This window comes from Spermophilus citellus (genome assembly GCF_964194105.1).
Source record: "Spermophilus citellus genome assembly, chromosome: 10".
NCBI classification, from domain to species: Eukaryota; Metazoa; Chordata; class Mammalia; order Rodentia; family Sciuridae; genus Spermophilus; species Spermophilus citellus.
Window position 1 is genome coordinate 34,046,717 of NC_138197.1, and position 19,727 is coordinate 34,066,443.

Sequence of the window (19,727 nt, forward strand, 5' to 3'; positions counted from 1 at the left end):
GGACATGTGAACTACTCACATAAGACACTTTAGTATCCTGTTAAACATTTATCTACCTTTATTATGGGAAGTAATTATTTATTTATGTTGTGCTGGGAATTGAACCCAGGGCTTTATGCATGCTAGGCAAGCACTCTACCAACTGAGCTATAGCCCCAGCCCACAGGAAGATTTTAAATTAGTTTTTATATACATGTTACTCGCTAGAATCTTGGTTCACTTACTTTTATGTCTCAATTTCTTCATCTGTAAATAAAGATAAATCACTTTTTGTATTGTTGTAGGAATTAAAGAAGATATACTAGTGATTCATATTTGTCCTCTCAGTGATCTACATAATGTAACGGTGGCTTGTTCATAGATCCTGTGCTACATGAGGAGCCTGTGCTCCAAACCAAGTTTGAAATGACCATTTTTTTGTGTGATTATCATTTTAATACAGTGAATGTGATAGAATAAAAACACCAGCTTCTTATTTAATCAGGGACATTTCTTGATATAAAATGAGATTTACTGACCTCTAAGCCAGTCCAACTGGAAGAAGGTATAGAGAAGCCTCTCATAGACTTCTTCCCCTTTGACTCTTTCTTTCGTTTTTCCCCCTTAGGCTGGGAATGTTGTCATGTCCTTCAACACCATCTCCATCCCTACTTTACAATTTTAGGGATGAGGAGTATATTTATCAAACAAAAATTTCAGAATTAAGTCTCAGCACTAACATACTTAAGGACAAAAGTAACAATCTATAGCTTTCCATTTTTTCCCCATTCCTGAATCCAACATTCAAGAAACCTAAGATTTCCTGCTCTTTTCCTGTCTTCCACTCCTCAAAGCAAAACCCAAATATGTATTTTTCTGAGGCATGATTCTAACCCTCCCCTGCAGCTGTAGGACTTGGATCACCACCCAGTACTGCTGGCCTTCCTCCCTCACAGGCTGGTTTTCATTTACAATCAAACGATGATGTCATTTTGTGAGAGTAGGTGTGTGGTTGGGCTCAAACCAAGGAGATATTATACTGTGTAATCTTTTGTCTTTTTAAACTATCACCTTTAGAAAAAAAGTAAGAATAGAGGCCTCAGAGAGAAAGTGAATAGAACTGGATGATTTGTGCTTCAAGTAGATGGTCACTGTCTCATTAGAAATAAAATATAATAATAGCATGTGCAAGGGCTCTAGGTTTGATCTCCAGCACAGGGGGAAAAAATCTTTTAAAAGGGAAAAACTTTGGGTTGAGGGTGTAGCTCAGTTGGTAGAGTGCTTGTCTCACTTGCACAAGGCCCTGGGTTCAATCCCCAGTACCACAAAAAAAAAAAAAAAAAAAAAAAAAAAAAGAAAAACTTGACTTCCTGTTTCTCAATCAGTACAGTTTGGTAAATGGGTGCTGTCAAGGCCACCAAATATCTGAGTTTACCCGCATCTCTCTAAAAGGCAGGCACGAGAAGTTTTATTCTTTGCTGAAGCCTCTTTGCATAAGAGCCTGGATGAATGCCCCTGCCCCCATCAGGGTCTCTTTGGGTCTATCTAGGGCGAGTCTCTGGGGTGAAAGATCAAAGACAAGGGGGCTGGCAGCCGGAAGGCAGGTTTGCCACATTCTTTATCAAGGACAGCAATTTGAATAAGGTTGAGAAAAATTTCTGAAGCTGTCGGGAGACTTTGCTGGAATGGGTTGTGTGAGTGGAGGAAGAGTATGTTAAAATGAGCTAACAATTGGTAGAGCAGGTCGGAATAGACCAAAAAGTCAGTTGTAAAGTTGTGTGATAAGTACTGAGAAAGAATGAGGTATACAAACTAGGGGAGGAAGTGGGAGCGGGATCAGAAAACTGCTGAGGACTTCAGGTGAGCTGAAAAGATAAAATAAGGAAAGAATAGGGAAGGGGATTCCAGAAAGTTAACAAATGAGAGAAAATGATGGGTTCCAATTATTGATGTTTACAAAAAGCTCCAAGGCAAGGATGCAATAGGAGAGAGTCTCAGAGATAACAGAGCAATATGGTACACTCCTGGCTATGGTAAGATATGGTGAGCTCCATTAGCGTCTAGCCCAGTGCCTGATACATGTACATGCATGTTTGATCACTGTGACTTTAATAAATCAGTACAGATGGAGATGTCAAATGAAGTCACTGGAAATTAGGGACAAGAAACCTGAGGCAGAAAGAAGTGACCATGGGTAGTAAAAAGACCGTGTTTTTTTTTTTTTTTTAAATTAAATCTCTTCTTATTTATTCTCTCCTGGTATTCCTTCTATTATCCTGCTTCTCTCTCAGCCTCCTTTCTGGTTCTCCCACAGATCCTGTATAATCTAAAAGTAGCCAGGTGCAGTTGCACACACCTATAATCCCAGTGACTTGGGAGGCAAGGCAGGAGGATTACAAATTCAAAGCCAGCCTCAGCAATTTAGTGAAGGCCTAAGAAATTTAGCGAGACCCTGTCTCAAAGTAAAAAATTAACAGGGCTGGGGATGTTGTTCCGTGGTTAAACATCCCTGGGTTCAATCTCCAATACCACACATACACACACTTACATACATACATACATACATACATAAATAAATAAATAAATAAAAGTTAGATTTTACCAAACCTTAGTTCTCAAACTTTTTCATGGGAAGACAGAGCATTGCTGCTCCATCATTTTTTTTTTAATTTTTTAATATTTATTTTCTAGTTTTCGGCTGACACAACATCTTTGTTTGTATGTGATGCTGAGGATCCAACCTGGGCCACACACATGCCAGGCAAGCACGCTACCACTTGAGCCACATCCCCAGCCCCAAGAATTTTTTTTTTAATATTTATTTTTTAGTTGTAGTTGGACACAATACTTTTGTCTTATGTATTTATTTTTATGTGGTGCTGGGGATCCATTCCAGGGCCTCCAGTGCTCTACCGCTGAGCCACAACCTCAATCCTATTTTGTATCTCACTGAGTTGCTTAGTGCCTCACTCAAAACAGAGTTCTAGCCAGGCTCAGTGGTGCACGACTGTACCGCTTGAGCCACATCCCCAGCACTCTACCGCTTGAGCCACATCCCCAGCCCGGGGTCAAAATTTTAATGCCATCTTTGTTGGCTATGTGCCTCAAAGTGTACACAGAATCCAATTTAAAAAAAAAAATTATTGATTTTTTTAGTTACAGGTGAACACAGTAGTTTTATTTTATCTTATGTGGTGCTGAGAATCTATCCGAGTGCCTCACGCATGTTAGGTGAGTGCTCTACCTCTGAGCCACAACCCCAGCCCCCAGAATCCAATTTCTAAGAGTCCAATTACTTCTTTCTTTCACTTTTTTTTCTTCCATATGTTTCCTTTTTTCCCCACAGTTGAGTGAATTTTTGACCATCACATGGATCACAAGTTGGTGAAGCAGCAATGTCAAGAAATTGTTATTTTTGTCTTCCTTCCTCCTTCCTCCCCTCCCCTCCCCTCCCCTCCCCTCCCTTCTCTTCTCTTCTCTCTCTCTCTCTCTCTCTCTCTCTCTCTCTCTCTCTCTCTCTCTCCAGGGATTGAACCACCTAAGGGGTACTCAACCACTGAGTCCTGTCCCCAGCCCTTTTTAAAAATATTTTTCTTTAAAGACAGGGTCTTGCTGAGTTGCTAAATGCCTGGCTAATCTGCTAAGGCTGGCTTTGAACTTGCAATCTTCCTGCCTCAGCCTTCCAAATTACTGGGATCATAGGCATATGCCACCATGCCTAATTTTGTCTTTTTTTCTTTTTTTGCAGGGGTACTCTACCACTGAATACATTCCCAACATTTTTTATTTTGAGACAAGGCCTTGCTAAATTGCTTAGGACCTCACTAAGTTGCAAAGGCTGGCCTTAAACTAGGGATCCTCCTGCCTCAGCCTCCTGAATTACTGGATTATAGGCATGCACCACCATGCCTGTTTGTTTATATATTTATTTATTTCATGTTAGTAGGAATTAAACCCAGGGCCTCAGGCAGGTGCACTCTATTTCTGAGCTACATTCCCAACCCTTTTTATTTTGAGATTTTAAAATTTTATTTAGCTAAATTGTCCAGGCTAAACTTGAACCTGTGAATCTCCATCTCAGCATCTAGAATTGTTGGTATTACATTTACAAGTGTTTACCACTGTGATTAATATGATTTTTTTTTTTTTTTTTTGTACTGGGAATTGAACTCAGGAACACTCAACCATGAGCCACATCCTCAATCCTATTTTGTATCTCACTAAGTTGCTCAGTGCCTCACTATGTTGATGAGGCTGGCTTTGAACTTGTGATCCTCCTGTCTCAGCCTCCAGAGCTAATGGGATTATAGGCATGTGCCACCACCTATTTCTTTATTTCCTGTGGCATAGGAAGTTGGGGGTTTGAGATGACCTGTGTAGTTCACATTTGGCATGTGTGCTAACCCATGCTGGTGCTGACCTTTCTTAAGGATCTACAAGTCTACTGCCCTATCCAAACCACCATCCATCCTTTTCTTCTCATTTTTCATTTGGATTATTCCAACTTCCCCTACTATTTTTTGTTTGCACCTTCCTTTAATCTGGTACAAATGTATTGACCAGATAAGTTTTGGGTTTTTTTGTTTGTTTGTTTTGGTGGTACTAAGGAGCAAACCTAGCACTGCTCTATCACTGAGGTACACCCCTGCCCTTTTTAAAATATTGAGCTAGGACCTCACTAAATTGTTGAGTGCTATTGAGATAGGACCTCACTAAATTGTTGAGTGCTGATCTCAAACTTGCTATCCTTCTGCCTAGGCATTTTTTTTTTTTTTTAAGAGAGAGTGAGAGAGGAGAGAGAGAGAGAGAGAATTTTTAATGTTTATTTTTCAGTTTTCGGCGGACACAACATCTTTGTTGGTATGTGGTGCTGAGGATCAAACCCGGGCCGCACGCGCACTCATGCCAGGCGAGCGCGCTACCGCTTGAGCCACATCCCCAGCCCCTTGCCTAGGCATCTTGAGTCACTTGGTTTACAGTCGTGCACCACTGAGCCTGGCTAGAAGTCTGTTTTGAGTGAGGCACTAAAGCAACTCAGTGAGATACAAAATAGGATTGAGGTTGTGGCTCAGCGGTAGAGCACTGGAGGCCCTGGAATGGATCCCCAGCACCACATAAAAATAAATACATAAGACAAAAGTATTGTGTCCAACTACAACTAAAAAATAAATATTAAAAAAAAAAATACTTGGGGCTGGGGATGTGGCTCAAGCGGTAGCGCGCTTGCCTGGCATGCGTGCGGCCCGGGTTGGATCCTCAGCACCACATACCAACAAAGATGTTGTGTCCGCCGAAAACTGAAAAATAAATATTAAAAAATTCTCTCTCTCTCTCTCTTCAAAAAAAAAATAATTACTTTAAAAAAAATTCTTGGGCAGGGTGCAGTGGCACATGCCTGTAATCCCAGTGATGGGGTGAGGTGGTGGTGATGGTGGGGCACAGGTGTGGAGGCAGGAGAATTGAAAGTTTAAGGCCAGTAATTAGCAATATAGAAAGGTCCTATGCAATTTATTTTTATTTTTTTTTAAAGAGAGAGTGAGAGAGGAGAGAGAGAGAGAGAGAGAGAGAGAATTTTTTTTAATATTTATTTTTTAGTTCTCGGCAGACACAACATCTTTGTTGGTATGTGGTGCTGAGGATCGAACCCAGGCCGCACGCATGCCAGGCGAGCACGCTACCGCTTGAGCCACATCCCCAGCCCGGTCCTATGCAATTTAGAAAGATCCTGTCTGAAAGCAAGAAACAAAAAAATGGAAATAAAAAGGACATGGAACCATAATAATAATAATAACAACAACAACAATAACACAGCAACATATGAGGCTGAGGCAGGGAGGCAAGAGGATTAGAAGTTCAAGGCCAGCCTCAGCAATTCAGCATCTCAAAATTAAAAATAAAAAGGACTGGAATGTAGCTCAGTGATAAAGATCCCCTGGGTTCAATACCCAGTATCAAAAAAAAAAAAAAAAAAAAAAGTTTCTTCTTAGTAGAGCAAATGCCAGAACATAAACAAGGTCTTGGGTTCAATCACAGTGCTTCGAAAAAGAAAAAGTTCTCCAGGCAAGTCTTTTGTCTGCTGTTGTTTGACAACTACCATTCTAGGACAGAACCAGGCAAAAAGTATCGTAAAAAGTATTATTTGTTGATAAAGGAGTGGACTTAAATGAGAACTAGGGCTTTGTATGCAAATTGAGGGAAAGAGCCATTACACACACACACACACACACATTTTTGGTATCAGGGGTGCTTAACCATTGAGCCACATCCCTGTCCTTTTTATATATATATATTGAGACAGGGTCTCACTAAGTTGCTTAGGAACCACATAAGCTGCTGGGATGACAGGTATGCACCATGAGCCAGTTTAATTACCCCCCCACACACACCACTGAGGATTGAACTCAGGAGCACTTGACCACTGAGCCACATCCCCAGTCCTATTTTTTATTTATTTATTTGAGAGAGAGAATTTTTTATTTATTGTTTTAGTTTTCGGCAGACACAATATCTTTGTTTGTATGTGGTGCTGAGGATCGAACCCAGGCCGCACGAATGACAGGCGAGCGCGCTACCGCTTGAGCCACATCTCCAGTCCTTGTCTTTTATTTAGAGATTGGTTCTCAATGAGTTGCTTAGCGCCTCTCTTTTGCTTTGAATTTGAGATACTCTTGCCTCAGCCTCTGGATTTGTGGGGATTATAGGTGTGCCCCACTGCACCGGTTAAATACTTTTTGATTGACATACAAGAACATTTTTCTAGCATACAGGAGGCTCTGGCCTCCATCTCCAGCGCTCAAAAAGGAAAACAAAAATAAAAGCAAAAACAAAAAAAAAAATCCAAGAATGTTATTTGCTTGAGGTCTCCTAAACTGACAATTCAATGAGTCTTTATAACAATCTTTTCTCTAATAGATTGCTTTCAAATTACCCATATTGTAAAGAGGAACTACTCAACTATGAACACTGCTAATTTAGAAATTACAATGAAATTGCATAGTTTATTCTTCACTTTGTGTGTGTGTGTGTGTGTGTGTGTGTGTGTGTGTGTGTGTGGTGCTGGAACCCAGGGCCTTGTGCAAGATGAACACTATCAACTGAACTATATCCCCAGCCCACTTCACTTATCTTGCTTGTCATCCCTGTAAGCACATACATTTTTCACCCCAAAAGTGTATCAGGGGTTCACTTGATACTTTGACTATATCCCTGTGGATTTGAAATTTATATGTGTGTGTTTTTTTTCTTTTTGCCAATCTTCTTTTCCCTGAACTTCTCCTCCCTGATCTTCCTTTCCCGCATCTTCTCCTTCCAGATCTCTCCTCCCTAATCTCATTTTCTCTGAATCACCTTTATAAAAGACCCCTATTCCTGGGGATGGGCAGAATCAAGCCTGTGGGACAGGAGTCACCTGTGTTTCTCCTTTACTAGCAAAGCATTAACCTTCTTTTTCCTTTTCCTCAAAACCGTGTCCTTGTTATTGGATTGGCATCTAGGACAAGGACCAAGCTTTGGATTACAAAAGGACTTTTTTTCCAGCACTGGGGATGGAACCTAGGAGCACTCTATTGCAGAGCTACTTCTCTGGCTCTATTTTTTTGAGACAGGGTCTCACTAAATTGCTGAGGCTGACTCTGAACTCCCAATCCTGCCTCAATCTGGGATTACAGGTATGTGCCACCACACCCTGCAAAAGGACCTCTTTATTATGAAAAAAAATTTTTAAACTTCATTATTGAGCAATATGATAGACCTTCACACATGTATCATTTCATTTAAGTAATTGAAACATAGCTACTCTTTTATTAAAGATCTTACTGTGAGTACAATTTTGAAATCCAATAAAATTCATCTGACATAAAAATATGAGACACCACTGACTCTGCTTCCCACCACCCGAGTCTGTACTTCAAAATAAAATTTAGAAAGGCCTGGGGATATACCTCATGATCCACAGTACTGAAAATTAATTAAGGATTTCTTAGAGCTAAAACACTTATAAAATTGTTGAATTACCAGGGCTCTCAAACAATAACAACAAGAAGAAACCCCTAAATTCTGGACTTGTGGGTCAGTTTGGATTTGTTAGATCTTTAATTAAAGGCCTTTAACATTCAAAGACTGAATTATTATTTTTATTGTACCAAATTCCAAGGTCTCCAGGAGGGAAGTTGAGAAGGGTAAAAGGTCAAATTGAATTGTTAAGAGCCCTGGCCTGAGCAACCCTGTTTTTACAAAAATATGTATTATTCTCTCTTTCCACCCTACCCTCAGGGGATCTTTGACCCAAAGTAAAAAAGGATTTTTTTTTTTCACTTCTGCTAAATCTAGCCTCCAGGAATCAGAGGAGTACCAAGAAATGCCTATCAAAGTTTAACAAAAACAAAAACTGAAACTGCTCTGAAACAGTATGCCATTGGCACAGAAGAAAATAATTTCCTTAGTTGCTCTGTAGATGTTAGAAAAAGAGGAAGAGCTTAGATTGCAGTTCTTAGGAATTGGGTAAAGTGAAGTGAAGATGAAGATGGTAATAGCATTGGGGAAAGTAAAGGAAAAATCTAGCACTATGCTAATTCTATTTATTTTATTTATTTAGCAGTACTGGAGATTAAACTCAGTGCTGCTCTACCACTGAACTACATCCCCAACCCTTTTTGAGATGGGGTCTTGGAAAATTGCCTAGGCTAGCCTTGAATGTGTGATCTTCATGTCTCTGCCTCTTGGCAGATTATTCTATCTTGACTTCAGCTGCTGCTGTAATTAGCTGTAATAGGACAGCACAAAGCTGTTGACCCTAGTTATATTGTATTGGTGCTGGGAGTGTAGCTCAGTGGTATAGGGCTAGCCTAGCATGCTCAAGGCCTTGAGTTTGGTTCAGTCACCACTGAAAGAAATGTTAAAATATTTCAGACTGAATGCAGTGGTGCACATCCATAATCTCAGTGCCTTTGATAGACCCAACCTGATCTTTTCTTAAAATTGGGCATCTCGCCACAAAACCATGAAAAGATAATTTCGGCTTTACTATAAATTACTGCAAATTCTGAACCTACTTGGAATGCCTGCCCGTGCCCCTGAACTCACCCATGTCCGGTTTTCCCTGACCAGATAACAACCCTTTCCTAAACCTTAGTGACGCCTCATAAATTCTGGCCTTCCCTGACCGGATAACGACCCTCTCTGAGTCTCTAAGATCTCCATAAATTCTGATGCCGGGGCCAGCAAAAATGTAAACTACCATTAGTGTGATGCTTGTCAGAGTTCTGTTATCTGTAACCCCACTTTTTGTGTAACTTGCTGGGCTATAAAGCTGGGCTGTAGGAAAGGTGGGGTGCTGTCTTGTTCCCGCCGTTTTGGGAGGGAGAGGCAGCCCGGTCGGTCAAAGTAATAAGCTTGCTTTAATTTGATTTTAATTGGAGTCAGTGGTCTTTTCTTGCGTCCTGGTCTAACACCTTGGGAGGTTGAAGTGTTAGGTAGTAGCTAGCAATGAGCAGTGAAATACACGGCAAGATCACAGGTTTACTGTTAGTTTTTTGTTTTTTCCCCTTTGGTATTGGGGATTGAGCTCGGGCACTCAACCACTGAACCACATGCCCATCCCCTTTTTGTATTTTATTTAGAAACAGTTTCACTGAGTGGCTTAGTGCCTCACTTTTCCTAAGGCTGGCTTTGAACTCGTGATCCTGCCTCAACCTCCCGAGCCGCTGGGGTTACAGGCCTGTGCCACCATGCCTGGACTAAGTTTTCTAAGTTACTGCCAAGACAAATGAGTAAATAATTTGTAGCAGTTAACCTGTAGGAAAACATCAGTATAAAAACCTTGAAGATAAACAGACAAAAGTAAAAGAGATAATGGGCAGGGGATGCCTCAGGAAAGAAGGATTGATTTATGGGACTAACTCTTGACAGGACCCATAAAGGTCAAGATAAAACTTGATGCCAAGGGTCTCCCACTAGCTCAGAAGTGTGTGTATGTGCAGGGGGGGATGTGGGGGGGCGGGTGGGGGGGGAGTAATTCTTTAGTGATGCTACCTTCTGACTGCTTATTGACCCCAATGCCCACATTAACATGGGATTGACTTGTAGATGAAGCTCCCTAGTAGGATGGCCTCCCTGACAGTTCCAGAGAGGACCAACTAAGGTCAAAAACTCTACCACGCAAAGGGCTGGAGTTGTGTCTCAGTGGTAGAGCACTTGCCTGGCATGTGTGAAGCCCTGGATTTGATCTTCAGCACCACATATAAATAAATAAAGTGAAAGATCCATTGACAACTAAAAGCTGAAAATTAAAAAAAAAAAAAAAAAAGAACAAGAACTCTACCTCCCAATTTAATGGAGGAATTGAACACCTGATTGGCAAAGAGTACAGAAAGTGGACCTCAGTTTCTCCTGGTAGACCTCAAATGGTAATAAATTTGGAGAGAACATGTCTCCTTTGTCTCTCTTTGCTTGGAGATAGCCCATACTCCCTTGAGAGTGCTCCCAGTTTGACTCTCATGTTGCTTTTAGTTTCATTTCACCTCACCTCACTTCCACTCTACTGTTACTTGTAATAAAGTTTGTTTGCGTGGCTTTTGATGTTTGACTTTGAATTTTCTTTCCTTGGAACACAAGAACAGAGATTTAACGTTTCAGCTTCCTGCTTTCCTGTGACAGAAGCAGGAAGGTCCCAAGTTCGAGGTCAGTCTCAGAAATTTAGCCAGACCCTGTTTTAAAATAAAATACTAAAAAATGGACTGGTATTGTAGCTTCATGGCAATACGCCCCTATGTTCAATCCCTACAACGCCCCCCCCCAAAAAAAATTCAAGATATCACAGTATTCTAATTATTGCAAAGGGATTAGAAGAAAAGAAACAAGAGTAATTATGAAATTTAATCATGTGATAGTGTTATGCCAGATTCGTGGGACCCCAATAGACCTCCAGGAGCCGAATCCGATGCAAGCACACAAGAGTCTTTATTGCAAGGAGTCTGGACTCACAACCGTGACGGAGTGAGCCCTGGTCCTTTGTTCAGTGAGATTTTATAGGTTTGGGGGGGATACTCTATGTGTCACAACATCATACAGCAAATCATTCCATACCACGTGAAAATCAAACAACAACTCTTAACATTGATTAGCACATTCACTGGCGGGAACAATTTGGGTAGGGGTGATTGGCTAATATAAGAGGGGGATTTGTTTGAACTGATTGGTTTAGGCCATGAGGGGTGTACGTGCTAAACTACATGGTTTCCCAACATGTTATCAACCACCATAAATTACTTGGGGGTAATTTGGCATTCCAGGTATTTTCCCTGTCTCGTGCTGATTGGAGGTTGCTAGAGGGGTTGCTATGGGTCTTCACTTAGCCTAACTGAGTCAGGGACACCTGGTGCCTCAGACCTCTCCTGTTATTTACAGACAAACAACTCAGCAGGGTGGGTATGTGCTTAAGAGTGCTCTGTGGGTTTTTCCAAGGACAAAAGTCACGCCTCCTTCCTTAGGACAGGCCTTGAGGTAGAAGCTGCTGTTATTTATTTATTTTTAAAAATGGAGTCACATTAGTTTCTCAATAGAATTCAAAGCTAGGGCACAAAATATGCAGTTGAAAAGAAAATTCAAGTTAGGTCAGGTTGTACCTGCAATCCCAGCTGCTCAGGAGGTTGAACCAGGAAGAACTCTTGAGTCCAGGAGTTCAAGGCTAGCTTGGGCAATACAGCAAGACCTGATCTCTAAAATTCTACTTTTTAAATAAATAAGTAACAGGAAACTCACATTAAAGGAAACATTTAGGCCAGAAGAGGTGGTCCATGCCTGTTATCCCAGCCACTTGGAAGGCTGAGGTAGGAGGATCATAAATTCAAAGCCAGAAATTTAGTAAGGCCCTAAGCAACTTATACCCTTAGCCAGTTAGTGATTTCTCAAAATGAAAAATAAAAAGGGAAGATCATGTGTTCAAAGCCAGTTTTAGCAACTTAGGCACTGAGCAATTCAGTGAAACCCTTTCTCTAGATAAAATATAAAAATAAGGGTTGGGGATATGGCTCAGTGGTTAAACACTCCTGGGTTTAACCCCGGTATCAACAAACAAACAAACAAACAAACACCCCAAAACGGAAACATTTTTCTTTAAATTGAAATGCCTTCACCAGTGAACAAATCAATGAATTTAGAACAGCTTCAATTAATTTTTACTGGATACATACAATTCATGTAGTCACCATCCAAATGAAGACTGAGGGCATTTCCTGTGGCCCAGTGGGCTGGCTTGCCTTTTTTGTTAAGGCCCCCAAATCTAAAAATCCAGTGTTTCTTAGAACTCCAAAAACCATGAAGATATTTGTACAATGTGAATGTTCATGAAAGGCTGACCTAAGCAGAGGAGGGTTTTAATAATCAAGTGGGTAGGATGACTGTCTTATGGGTCCAGTGAGATTCTCTCCCCAACCTCTCCAGTTATTGCCCAATGGACTCATGAACAGAGTGGCCATGGTGGAGGAATAGAGATTATGCTCGACAAACTCAACAGCATGGACTTGAACTCACTAGGACTGACTTGGCCACAAACTGTTAAGCCCCAAACTATAAGCAGCAGAGACCAACAGGGATGGGGATGCAGCTTGCTGCTTTCCATACAAGAGGCCCTGGGTTCGATCCCCGGTATAAGGGAAAAAATATATGGAAGCATACACGTATAATTCCAGTGACTCAGGTGACTGAGGCAGGAGAATCACAAGTTCCAGGCCAGCCTTAGCAACTTGGTGTGTTACTAAGCAATTTAGCAACACCCTGTTACAATTTTTTTTTTTTTTTTTTGATACCAAGGATTGAACTCAGGGGCGCTCAAACACTGAGCTATGTCTTCAGCTCTATTTTGTATTTTATTTAGAGACAGGGTCTCACTGAGTTGCTTAGCATCTCGCTTTTTCTGAGGCTGACTTTGAACTCCTGTTTCAGACTCCTGAGTAGCTGGGATTACAGGCTTGTGCTGCTGTGCCCAGCCCCTGTGAATTTTTTTTTTTTTTTTTTTTTTTTTTTTTTAATGAAAAGGATTGGGAATGTGGCTCAGTGGCAAAGCACTCTGGATTCAATACCTGGTACCAAAAAGAAACAACAACAACAACAAAAATACATATAAACAAAACCCAAAAAGGGTTTGGGATATAGCTCAATGGTAGAGTGCCTCTGTTTTAAATCCAGTATCAGTGGCTGTGACTCAGCGGTAGTGCACTTTGTGTGAGGCACTGGGTTCGATTCTCAGTGATACCACTGGTTATCAGTTATTGGTGACGAGTTCTCCTGCCTCACATGTTAAAATTTGAACCTTAGAGAAGCACACTGAGGCAAGCATATAAAGCAGAGTTTATTTAAAAAGGGCTAACATAGACTTCTCCCTGGAGGGAGAAGTGGGCCATAGCTGATATCCCCAGAAGGAAGGTGTTCGGCCCTTTTTATGTCCTAGGCTTCCTTTGTTTTCCTGCTCTCTCCCCCTTATTTTTCTCCTTCCTGCCCATGTGCCCCAGGAATGCTCACTAGACCCAGGAATGCTCCGTGGGATGGCAAAAAGGTGGGAAACAGGAGGGCTGAAGGGGGAAGGGCAGGATGGTGGATCCCAGGACACATTAACTAACAACTTTATAGCTCCCAGTGGGGAAGGGCAATTCCTGGGACAGGTTACTTTGGCAACAGGTTGGAGTAGGGGCAGGTTCTTGATAAGCGTGGAGGAAGGGCTCTGAAGGAATTACCATTTCAGTCCTTCAGGGGACAGTCTCCAACTTCCCAGACTCACTCAAAATTGGTCTCCTTGATCACCTGACTCGATTTACCTATCTATACTGACTGCCTGTCTAATTCTGGCTTCATCAGCACAGCATATAAATAAATAAAATAAAGGTCTACCAATAATTAAATTTTTAAAAAATTATTATTTTTTAAATTTCAGTATCACCCAAATAAATATGTATATTTATATATTACATATATTTATATACATATTGAGTATAGATGTTAGAGGGTTAATACATATGAATTATGAAAAATCATATCTATGTCTAAATCTCTGATGGAATTGGGAAGTGACCAGAGCAGTGGGAAATAACTATGATCTTAAGTTTCTTCTTTTTTTTTATATTTATTTTTTAGTCATAATTGGACACAATACATTTATTTTTTATTTTTATGTGGTGCTGAGGATCGAACCCAGGGCCTCACATGTGCTAGGCAAGCACTCTACCACTGAGCCACCATCCCAGCCCCTAAGTTTTGTTTTTCTTTGGTGTTGGGGATTGAACTCAAGGGCATTGAGCTACATCCCCAGTCTTTTTAATTTTCTTATTTTGAGACAGGGTATTGCTAACTTGCTAAGGGTTTCATAGGGTTGCTGTAGCTGACCTCAAGTTTGAGATCCTCCTGTCTCAGCCTCCTGAGTTGCTGAACTTATAGGTGTGCGCCACTGAGCCTGGCTCTAAAATTTCCTTTTCAATCATTTTCCATACTCTTATCCGACCCCTAATTTATTTTATCAGTCATTATCATATCCATTGATATCTTCTTGTCTTCCCTGTCTTCCTTATTTCACCCTCTAACTTGCTCCTGTAAAAAACTAAAGAAATTTGGTCCTCTAATTTATGACACACCCCAAACAAAATCAGGAGCACTATCAAGTTTGCAGAGAAGGTAGAAAGGGTTGTTCAGAGGTGCATGACAGTTTTCGAAATGCATTAAACCCATTAAATTTATTTCCACAGAAGTTGGTAATTTCTTTATTGATTTTTTCTTAAATAAAATCAATGAACACACATAATAAAAACTTCAGATCCACAATAGGGTAAAAATACCATGTTTAGAAATTCCTTTGAATCTCCTCACCTAGTTCTATCATACCTTATTTCTTGTTTGTTCTACTATACAAAATTAATGAGTTACTTTTTCATTTATACATGAGAATGGTGTCAGACAGATGTTTCATAACACTGTCCATGTATTTAACATATATCAACAGATATTACATCTGGAAAATAATTTCCATTGAAAAATGCAGGGCTCTTCCTAAAACACATGTGAAAATGTCAGAGGTAGGCTCAGTGGTAGAGCACGTGCCTAGTGTGTCGAAGCCTGTGTTCCATCCCAAGTGTTGTTAAAGGAAAAAAAAGATCAGAAGTTGGGGCTGGGGATGTGGCTCAAGTGGTAGTGCGCTTGCCTGGCATGCGTGAGGCCCGGTTTGATCCTCAGCACCACAGATGTTGTGTCCTCCGAAAACTAAAAAATAAATATTAAAAAAATTCTCTCTCTCTCTCTCTCTTAAAAAGAAAAAAAAAAAGATGAGAGGTAAGGAAGGAAGGTATGGGTGTAGGAAAATATATATATATATATATATATATATATATATATATATATATATATATATATATATATATCTCACACCAGAGAACATTAAGAGTGTGTAAACACTACATGTGAAACACAAATTGGTGGAGCATGGAATATTTCCCAGATTACAATGAAAAACACAGCTTTTGAAGTGAATACATGAAAGGACAAAGTGAGACCCAGAGGCTCATCACCTTGAGTGGGAATATCATTCCTCGTGGCAAACTGAATGCATGTTCCTTTGTTTTGCTTAAGAATTTGTGTCAAATGCCATAATTGTCCTCTAAGAGGAGGGGACTGGTCCTTTTATTGGGTTAGGAGAGGATGTACATAATTAATTACCCTGAGCTAGCTGCCAGTAGCAACTGCTATGGGAACTATTGCACATATTTTTTTCCTTTTTTTTTTTGTGTGTGTGTGTGGCTCTGGGGATCAAACCCAGGGCCTCTGACAAGCTAAACAAGCGTTGCACCACTGAGCTACACTACACACTGAGCTCTCAATGCATGATATTGAAGCTGATCTTGCTCTGTCTTATCTCATTGTAAGTAAAGTGTTGATGCATCTTGTGTCCGTGTGGTGTTTCATGGCACTCTAATACTGAGATACAATGGGTGGAAGGGTTTGGGCTTCCGTTCCTCATTGACATATTGATATTTTGTGTCTGTTTCCCTTGGATTGATAATGGTACATGGCATTCTGCTAGAAATTTATCAACTAAGATAGTACATAAATATATATAAATAATATATAAGAATTCTAGCTGGACATGGTGGTATAAGCCTATAACTCCAGCTATTCAAGAGGCTGAGGCAACATGATTTCAATTTTGAGTCCAGCCTCAGAAACTTAGCAAGTCTCTGTTTCAAAATAAAAAGGGTTGGGGATTTACCTGGTAGTACCTGGACCACCTCTGCCAGTACCTAGAGGGTTTCTGTATTAAATCACCAGTACCAAAAAGAAAACAACAAAAACAATAGAAAATTAAAAGGGCTGGGGATATAATGCAGTGGTAGAGTGGCCCTGAGTTCAGTTCTCAATACTTGGGGAAAAAGTTGATATTGTTTGTATCTTAATTCCTTCCAAAATCACCAATAGAGAGGAAAGACAATTATCAAAAATATATTTGGGGGCTGGGGATGTGGCTCAAGTGGTAGCGTGCTGGCCTGGCATGCATGCGGCCTGGGTTCAATCCTCAGCACAACATACAAACAAAGATGTTGTGTCCGCAGAAAACTAAAAAAAAAAAAAAAAAAAAAAAAATTAAAAAAAATTATATATATATATATATATATATATATATATATATATATATATATATATATTTGGCATATAAAAGCAACAGAAACCACATACTGGTTTATTATTATTATTTATTGTTATTAAATGTGCACTTAAAAATTTTATTAGTTATTGATGGAACTTTATTCATTTATTTGTTTATATGTGGTGCTGAGAATCAAACCCAGTGCCTCACACATGCTAGGCAAGCACGCTACAACTGAGTCACAACACCAGCTCATGGTTTATTATTATTATTATTATTATTATTATTATTATTATTATTATCATTATCATTATCATTATTGGTACTAGGGATTGAATCCAAGGGTGCTTGCTGAGGGCCATTACCAAGTAGGAATGACGCATCGAAATTTCCTTGCCAGCGTACCCCATGTTAATTTCACTGTTGACCTTGCATGTGTGTTTGAGAAAGGTGACCCTGCTCAACGACCAGGGTGGATCCAGGATTAGGGTGTGTCCTGCAGTTTGAGGAAGTATCCCGCTCCTTGGGTTAAGGGCGTTCCCAGTTTAAGACCTTGGATTTTAGGGAAGTTCGATGTTGAGGATTATTGCTGCTGGAATTAGGGCGTTCCTGCTGCCTGAGCTCCCGTTGAGTTCTTGTGAGATTCAGAGAGCATTTTGGGAAGAAAGCCTCGTGGAGTAGGTGAATTGGGACGAGAACTGGGATTGCCCCAGAACGTGTGTGGAGGCCTGTGTGAGTTCGGGAATAAAGAATTGCTGTTTGAATCTACAAAGCTGTGTGGTGGCTCGTGATTCTGTACCCAGCCAAGACTGCGGCATTTGGTGGCCCGTGCGCGGAACGTCTGAAACTTGGAGGTAAGTGAAATTGCTCGCCCCTGAGGGAAGGAGAGAGAATGGATGACCATTTCAAAAAGCAATGTGTTCTTGTTTTGATTTATTTCGTTTTTGTTTCAAGCTGCCTGTCCCTAGAAATATCTCAGGCAAACTGGGAAAAATGGATGGCTCAAGGTTTGAAGTTTGTCAGCCCAGAGAAAGAGAAAATTGATACAGCGAATTTTTATTCAGTTTTTGTTTCATTCAGTTGCGGTTTTGTTTTGTGTTATCTTATTGGGTTGCGTTATTTTTATAGAAGATTAGAAATTAGTAAAAAAGAAACCGAAAAGGTGTTAAGTAAATTGTTAGAGATTCAGACCATGGAGAAAGACATTTTAGATCAAGCAAAAGAGAAGGTCTCTCGAGCTAGTCAGACAGAGGAAGAAAATTTAAAGGAAAAGGGGTTATTAGGAAAAAGGCCACAACAAGAGGCTGTTACTAACTCCGTTTTATTACCAGAGGGCGTAATTCAACCAACAGCCCCACCGATGGAAACAGCTGAGTGGCCCTCAAACCCCATAGTTGATAAGTGGGATCCTGAGACAGGACCTCAAAGATTAGCATGCCCTGTACTTGAACAGGTAGGAGGGCAGCGAATTCACCGTGCTTTAGATTTTAAAACAGTGAAGCAGTTAAAGGAGGCTGTAACAACCTACGGTCCCCAAGCTCCCTTCACAGTAAGCATGGTCGAATCCATTACTAACTTGGACATGACGCCAGCAGATTGGGCTGGCATGTGTAAATCTGTGCTAAATGGAGGACAATATTTGTTATGGAAAGTTGTCAATGAGGAATTTTGTACGGAGACAGCTAGGCGAAATGCAGCAGCCGGTTACCCTCAAAGAAATCTAGATATGCTTTTAGGAAAAGGACCTTATGAGGGTCAACGGCAACAAATTGAATATGATCCTGCTATATATGCACAAATTGCTGCAGACGCAGTTAGGGCATGGAAGACTTTACAAGGACACGGAGATTCACAAGGTCAGCTATCTAAGGTAATACAGAGACCTAATGAACCTTACGCTGACTTTGTAGATAGGCTTATTCAAACAGCCGCCAAAATTTTTGGGGATACAGATCAAGCAATGCCATTAATAAAACAACTTGCTTATGACCAAGCGAATCGTTGCTGCAGAGAGGTTATTAGACCATGGAGACATGAAGACTTAAATACATATATTAAACTATGTAGAGATATTAATGAACAAGGGCAAGTCTTGGCAGCTGCAGTACAACAGGCTTTAGATGCCAGGCCAGAAACATGCTATAATTGCGAACAAACAGGACATTTTAAAAGGAGTTGCCCTATAAGAGGAGGTTTTAACAAAACTAGAAATCAAAGGAATAGAATACCGGGTATTTGCCCACGATGCCATAGAGGGAGACATTGGGCTAATGAATGCCGTTCTCAAACCACCATAGAAGGTACTCCGTTATCAAAAAACGGACAAGGATCAGGTATTTACCCACGATATCATGGAGAAAGGCATCAGGCTTCATTGCCAAAAAAAGGACTGAGGGGCCCAATGCTCCGGGGCCCACAACCACAAATATACGGGGCAGTGGAGGAACCCAGCAACACCATCAGGGTGGTGCCCAGGACACATTGTCCATTAAATCCCTCATCAGACAAACCCGAGGGAGCGCAGGGTTGGACATCTGCGCCTCTGCCAGAGCAGTATTAACTCCAGAGATGGGAGTTCAAATCATTCCTACAGGAGTAAAAGGACCTCTTCCCCAAGGAACAGTAGGCTTATTATTGGGACGTAGTTCATCTACATTAAAAGGACTTATGATAAGTCCTGGGGTAATTGATCCCGATTATGTAGGTGAAATAAAAATTATAGCTAGTTCTCCAGGAGGTATATCAGTTATTTCACCTGGAGATAGAATAGCACAGTTGTTAATAATACCCAGCCTACATAATAAGTTCTCTAGTCATAATGTAGAAAGAGGTTCTAAGGGATTAGGCTCCACAGGTGTAGATTGGGCTATGTTGTCTTTAAATTTAGATTATCGCCCGATGCTAAAACTAAATATTCAAGGTCACGAGTTTAATGGGCTACTGGACACAGGTGCTGACCTTAGCATCATATCTCGTCGAGAATGGCCAAAACATTGGCCATTACAACAAGCCACTCAAACGCTTCGAGGCCTAGGAGTGGCGACTAATCCCCATAGAAGTTCTATGGTATTAGATTGGAAGGATCCTGAAGGATGTGAAGGAACTATACAGCCATATGTTTTGGATCACC